Consider the following 7735-nt stretch of genomic DNA (forward strand, 5'->3'; position numbering starts at 1 on the left):
AAATATAATTATGGGGCGATACTAAAAGAAAGATATAATTCTTTCCCTCTCACCCTGTTCTCAGTGATGTGTGTAAAGCTGATGCTTCAACTAAAATCAACGCTGGGCGAGTTGAAACAGGAAGCTATGACGAAATGCGTGGCAGATGATATGTGAGAGAATAGGGACTGGATAGGGAAGGGGGTAGAAAAAGGGAATTTTAAGGGAAGAGGGGACAAGAAGTGGTGTGAAATAGGGAAGGAGGGAAGGCTGAGATTAATTCCTGCAGAAAAGATGATATATTCTGTATGCTGATCATATCAGAGAGTTTTACTTACCTTTGAAAGACTAAGGGAGAGACGTAAGCTATGAGGGTATAAAAAGGGACTTAGACAGAGTACTGTGGAAGGAAAACTCGAAATGGAATAAGAAAGGGAAGGATGATCTCAAAATATGAATAATAAGATGAAATGGGACTGCGAAAAGAAACTACGGTGACAAAAACAATTGATTAATTAAGGAGAAGGACCTATAAGGGTCCTCATAAGGGAACTTGGTAAAGGAACTGAGGAAGTTGCAGCTGTGATTTAAGAGAAGACTTGACACTGAGAAGGAAGAGTATGTGGGGCAAGAAAGGATGGGAATAATGGTAGGAAGGAAACAAAGAAGAAGGCTTCTAAGAAAAGACGTATAAGATGAAGGCCTATATTAATGAACAAGAGTCTTTAAGGTGCCTTAATAAGGCAGACAATTAGGCTTGGCTAATTATCTCCAAGAAATGATCTGCGGTGATGAATGGCAACAGATTCGAAATGGTGCCTTAGATGAGGGATTAAAGAAATTACGAAGCAGTGAATTGCAGAAAAACACCAGGAAGATGGAGCATGTGGGAGAGAAAGTATCGAGGAAGGGGACTACGGGTTTGGGGACTAAGGAAAGGGATGGTGGTTTTGAGTATTAAGAAGTGTGCATAAAGAACGAAAGGATGATGCCAAAATATGAATAGTGATATGGAAGGAAACTGAATTAATGGACATGAGATGTGAACTAAGGAAAGGGAACTAATGGTTTGGTGAAATGAGGGTAGGGGAATGGGAATTGATGTAAGATAAATAAGAGTATAGGGAAGTAAGGATGGCTTAGTGGAGAGGGGACTGAGGAAGAAGACTATGAATGGGAGATTTATGAGAAGACAATGAAAAGCAGAGGGAATAATAAGGCCAATATAATGGATCATAGTTTAAAAAAAGATTTATGTGATTAATTAGAGGATTAAGATATGATTAATCAGACGTGGGTTTAGAAGACAGAACGTAATGTGTAACAAATGAGATCTCTGGGGGGGAAAAATTAGACCTGAGGAATGGGACAATGGAGCGAAGTGAAGGAGAACTCCGAGGAGGAATGGGTAAAACTGTAATATACTGAAAGGGCTGTGGACAAAGGAAGGCAAAGAGAGTCATAGATTAATGACTCTCGACTGTACGAAATTTCATAATTCCTTCAGTTCGATGAGGCATAGGCTATCCCCTCCGGGACTGGTTCTCTGTATCGTATACGTCCCTTTGGACATTGCTTTATAACCATGTAAACTGTACGTCAAATAAGGCTTGAAGCTTGGCCCATGCCAAACTTCATTGTGTCTCATCTGATGTGTGCATTTCGGCTAGGGATATAAATTAATATTGTATTATGATAATGAGAACATTATAAAATTGCTCGAAAACATATATAAAGAGGGAACTGCTACAGTTAAATTACATAAGGACTCGGAAAAAATTGCGATTGAGAAGGGCGTGCGTCAGGGAGATACAATTTCACCAAAAATATTTTCAGCATGCCTAGAAAGTATTTCAGAAAGCTAGACTGGGAAAACAAAGGAGTGAACAAAGATGGAGAAAAGCTAAACCATTTAAGATTTCCAGATGACATTGTCCTAATCTCAGAAACAGTGGTGGCATTGCAAGAAATGTTAAATGACCTGAACAGAGAAAGTCTGAAAGTAGGACTGAAGATGAACCGGAGTAAAACTAATGTTTAATCCACAAACACCAAGGAGCGTCATCAGAATAAGCGATGAAATTCTTGAAGAAGTTGAGGAATACAATTACTTGAGACAAATACTAAATTAACGAAAGATCATGATAGTGAAATAAAAAGACGGAGTGCAATTGGATGGAAAGCTTTCGGTAAACTTAGAGACATTATGAAAAGTAGCTTGCTAATTTGTATGAAACAAAAAGTATAAAACGAATGTATAATTCCAACTATGACGTATGGTTGTGAGACCTGGAGACTGACAAAATCAATGGAAAATAAATTAATCCGTTCTTAGAAAGCAATAGAAAGGTCAATGTTGGGAATATCTTTAGGAGACAGGAAAGGTCAACTTGAGTAAGAGAGCAGACTAAAGTCAAAGATACAGAAGTTATGAAAAATCAGAAATGGAAGTGGGCAGGCCATATAGCAAGAATAAGGAATAACCGATGGAGCAAGAGGCTGACTGACTGGACACCAAGAGATTGTAAGAGTAGCAGAAAAAGGCCAGACAGGAGATGGAGAGATGAGATAGAAAAATTTGCAGGGAAAACGTGGCAAAGATTGGCTAAATCAAGGAATTCGTGGAAAAGATTGGGGGAGGCCTTTGTTCAGCAGTGGACTAGTTATGGCTGCTGCTGCTGATGATGATGGTATATATATATATATATATATATATATATATATATATATATATATATATATATATATATATATATATATATATATATATATATATATATATATGTTCCCCTGGGGATAGGGTATTTTTTTTTTCAAGAATACTCCCCCAGTATCCCTGCTTGTCATACAAGGCAACTAAAAGGGTTGGCAGAGGATTAGTGCCCCTCCAGGAGAACAACTAACTAAAATGACAAACAAGAAGCCTCGGACAAGGACTGACCAAAAGATGACGATCAAGGACCGGACTAAGGACATGGTAATTGCAACATGGAATGTAAGAGGTGCGAATGATGAGGTGAAAGAGAGAGAGATTGTCCACATGCTTGAGGGTGCAAAAGTTACTGTATGTGGAGTAACTGAAACTAAATGGAGAGGTGAGAGTGTGAGAGAATGAGAGAATGGATGGGGTATATGTGCAGGAGTAGGTGAGAATGAGAGGGCAAAAGAAGGAGTGTGTATAGTTGTGAGTAAAAGATGGAAGAAGAACATAAGAGAGTATGGATCAGTTAGGTCAAGGATTGTGTGGATAAGATTGAAAGTTGGAATACAAATGTGGGCGATTGTGTGCGTGTATGCGCCAACGCAAGATTGTGCAAGCAGAGTGAGAGAAGAGTTCTGGACAAATGTGGAAGTGTGCATGGAATAGTTTGGAAGGAATGGGAGAGTGTTTTTGATTGGTGATATGAATGGTAAAGTAGGGAATGTGAAGGTGGATGGAATAGTTGGTGAGTGGGGTGTGCCTGCTGAGATAGATGAGAATGGGAGTGCGTTAGTGGACATTTGTGCTGGGAAGGGGGTTGGTAATAGTCAATACCCTCTTCAGGCATAAAATGATCCACAGGTATACATGGCAAGTAATGAGAAGGGTGGGTGGTGAACTGAATGAAAGGAAGGCAATGATTGATTATGTGTAATGGATGCAAGAGGTTATAGAGGTTGGGGGAGTGGACTTTCTGACCACTACTTGGTGGTGGCCAGAATCGTGATCCAAATAAGATGGAGAAATAGAGGAAGGGAAGGACGGGAAGAAGAAGTATGTGTAAGGAGAGTGGAAAGGTTACAAGAGGATGAGAAAAAGGCAGAATATAAGAGAGAAGTGGAGGAACGATTGGCCAAATATGAATTGGCGCAGATGGGGGACGTGGAAGGTGTGTGCAGGATATTCACAGAAGAAATATGTGCAGCATGTGATGTGGTGTGTGGGATGAAGAGAAGACGGAGGGGGGTACAAGGAACAGCGTGGTGGAATGAAGAGGTGAAACAGGCTGTAGCACAAAAGAAGAAAGCATACAATGAATGGATGAGAAATAGGGGCGTGGAAGAAGTTGAGAGGCGGAAGAGAGAGTTATATACAGAGAGAAAGAAAGAGGTGAAAAGGTTAGTGAGAGAGTGAGAAGAGAGTGGATGAGGAATTTGGAAGGAATTTGAGTGTAAAGTGGAGGGACTGTAAGAAAATGTTCTGGAAAGAGGTGAAGAGAGTAAGACAGGGTGGAAGTTAAGTTAGCAGGGGAGTGAAAGATAAAAATGGTAGATTACTAGTGGAGAAGGGAGAAAATGTGAGCAGATGAAGAGAACACTTTAAGGAATTTTTGAACATAGAGGATGGAAGTAATGTGAGTATAAGTGGCTGCGGAATGGCTGGGAGAAGGAGGGAGGTGAAAAGACAGGAAGAAATCAGTAGGATAGAAGTTGTGGAAGCAATGAAGAAAGTTAAATTGGGGAAAGCCCCAGGAGTTGATGGAGTGTGTGGTGAAATGCTGAAGCATGGGGGAGAGATAGTAGTAGAATGGATGTGGAAGATGAGCAGATTGGCCTGGGAGGAAGGTAGAGTCCCGGAGGATTGGAAATCAGTGTCACAGGGTTTTTAAAATAAATGCAAATATTAAATGATAATGTTCAATAATATTGAAGAGCAGGGACAATGAATTGTCTTGCTAAATCAAGCAATGATTACTTTACGCTGGCTTGCTTCGCACGATTCTCCAAGAACGAGAATTTATAAATTTTCTCAACAGTACACAGCAGAGACTAATTACTCAATTGCTGTTTATTAGAACTGTTAGCCTCTGGAGAAAGTTACTTCACCCCTGACAATAAATAACTAATACTATTAATGATATCAGATTCTTGCTGATTCTTAACTCCTAGAAGGCACAACGGATTTTAAGCTTAATACAACAAGACTGGCCTAAGTACCAGTTATGAATAGCAAAACGTTTATGCAAGCTAGGAGCTATAAGGGAAATAAGCTTAATTGTGGAGAAATGAAACACGAGTTTACATTACATTAAGCTCAAGAAAAAGAACTGTTAAATTTATTGACTACAAAGAAATAAATTTAACGTTACATCTCAAAATTAATTCAAATAAAGAGATCGTACTCACTCACTCACTCAAAAGCTAAATTCTTTCGCCTAGGAAAAAAAAAAAAAACATGCGGCACAGCCGGCCAGCATGTGAGGGTACAGCACCTTAACTGAACTCTTAAACCTAGGAAAATACGAAAAGGAAATACTGGTCAATGAATGTTGTGTATCACCACAGAAGGGTGGGAGCCTGGAGAACTGTAGTCTAGTGGAGTCTGGGTGCTAGCTGACCTCTCACTCTCTCACTGCTGGAGCACAAAACCTCACTCTGTCATGACAGACACTTGACTGAATTCAAATACGATGTATGGGTAGGACGCACAGCAGAAAAAGGCGTGGCTAATGGTTGAGGCAAGCAGGGGCGAACAATAAAGAAACAATAATATCGCTCAGTAGAGCACTTAATGACGTGCATTAGATCGGTCACTTTTGAAACAGTGATGAATGTTTTGAAAAGTATACCACCGAAATGGAGAGAGAAACGGTTGACTGAACGATACACAGTGAGTTTTCCACTAATAGTTCGTGGTTTCTCACAAAAGGAAAATGTCACGAATTTGATTCGTGACATTACGCCCCTACAAAATTAAATTTTTTCCTTATGGGAAAAAATTTGGGGATATATATATAAATGTACACATCCTAACTCATTCACACAAGATTCACACTGTGGTGTGTGTGCTATCCTGCTACAGGAGAAAATCACTATTGCCAATGAGCGTAAAAACCTCGTATTTTCGTTAATAGAGGCAAGCTTGAGGGAAAAAACTCCGTGACGACAGTGAAAATCCTGTACTCAGGTCTAACTGAGCGAAAGTTCACTACATTTACACTGACAACTAATTGTTGTGTAGCGTGGTGTATGTGATACACGGTGTAGGTGTGACAGTTGTAGTGTAACTGTACCTATGTGTAAAATCATGTAATACAAATTTATAGGAAATATTAATAATATGGCGACAACGAAGGCAGAGGAGAAGAGGCGGCAGCGTGCAGCAGATGATCAGCTGGCCCGCACAGCAAAACTGCTTCACCAATTGCTGTACCTGCAAAATCAATTAAGATGGAGCATCAAAAGTGTCAATGAGACAAAAATTCTTATTGCATTACAATTACTCTCTCTGCCTAGCAATCAGTACATGCTACGAAAGGTAAGCTGTAGCTGAAAAATACGAGTGACAGCCTAAGCTTCGTACATTCGAGGTCGCCATTAAATTATTAGATACATTATTAACTAGGAAACATAGTCGTAAGGGTTCTTAGCGGGGAAGCTCTAACCTGGCATGCACCTTGGTCAACATGCGGCGCAGCCGGCCAGCATGTGAGGGTACAGCACCTTTACAACATCTCATCACCCAGTTTAGGGGGAGCTCTAACCTGGCGTCCACCTTGCTCAACCTGCGGCACAGCCGGCCAGCATATGAGGGAACAACACCTTAGCTTATGGTATACATGTATGTACAGGCCCTGGACATACTGTGTCCTGTGGGGCCAACGGGCGAGACATTCAGTTACTGGTACACTTTTAACTGGGAACCAGGCTGGTCCTTGGATTACTCAAAACTCTGAGGACGCCTATCTTACGGAACCCAGCATACAACAGTTGCCCGTGTTAGTCAGCAGGTAGCAGGCGAGACATCAGGTCTGCACCTACGTTATCACTTCCCTTGATGTATCTCACAACAAGGTTAAACTGCTGTAAATACAGTGTCCAGTGTGTCAACCTTGCATTAGCTGTCTTCGTCGTGCTAAGACTAGTGAGTGGCATATGATCAGTTTCCAGAATGAATGGTGCCCCAAATAAATAATAATAATAATTTTTTTTAACACCATCAACCACAGCCAAGAGTTTCTTCTCAACAGTACTGTAATTCCTCTCGGCGGGTTTTAGCCTACGGCTGTGGTATGCCACTGGGAAGATTCCACCTTCCGATTCCTGCATCAATACGGCACCTACTCCATCTTGTGAAGCATCAGTGCGCAGTATGAAAGGTTTCTTGGAATCAGGCAACTGCAAGATAGGCTCCTTGCACAACATGTTCTTAAGAGCGATAAAAGATCTCTCTTGTGCTTCTCCCCATTCAATGGTGTTTGGAGCATATTTCCGTAACACCTCGTACAACGGTTGGGCAATGAGAGCAAAGTTGGGGATAAAACTCCTATAATATCCCACTAGGCCAAGGAATGCCCTATCCTGTTTCTTGGTCACGGGTCTCGGGGCTTCTCTAACCTTCCTGATCTTGTCACCCTGACACCTGCAGTGATTGTTGCCAACAATATGTCCAAGGAACTCCACCTCACTGTGAGCAATCTTACATTTGCTAGGCTTCACAGTCATGTTGAAACTGGAGTCTACTGAAGACAATTTCCAAGAGTCTGAGGTGCTCCTCCAACGTGGCAGAATGAATGAGAACATCGTCAACGAACATTTCTACTCCTACGATACCATGGAGCACTTGTCTCATGGCACGATTAAATACTGCTGGGGAATTGGTAAGTCCAAACGGTAGGACTTTATACTGGTACAACCCCCTAGGAGTAGCAAAGGCAGTGAACTGACGACTCTCAGGATGAAGGGGAATTTGGAAGAATCCCTTTGCTAGATCGAGCTTCGTGAAATATCGTGACCCTGCCAGCTTGGAGAAGATGGCAATATGGTCACCCATTGG

The sequence above is a fragment of the Coenobita brevimanus genome, chromosome 14, assembly GCF_032717465.1.
Source record: "Coenobita brevimanus isolate Jiangsu-jjx chromosome 14, ASM3271746v2, whole genome shotgun sequence".
Taxonomy (NCBI): Eukaryota; Metazoa; Arthropoda; class Malacostraca; order Decapoda; family Coenobitidae; genus Coenobita; species Coenobita brevimanus.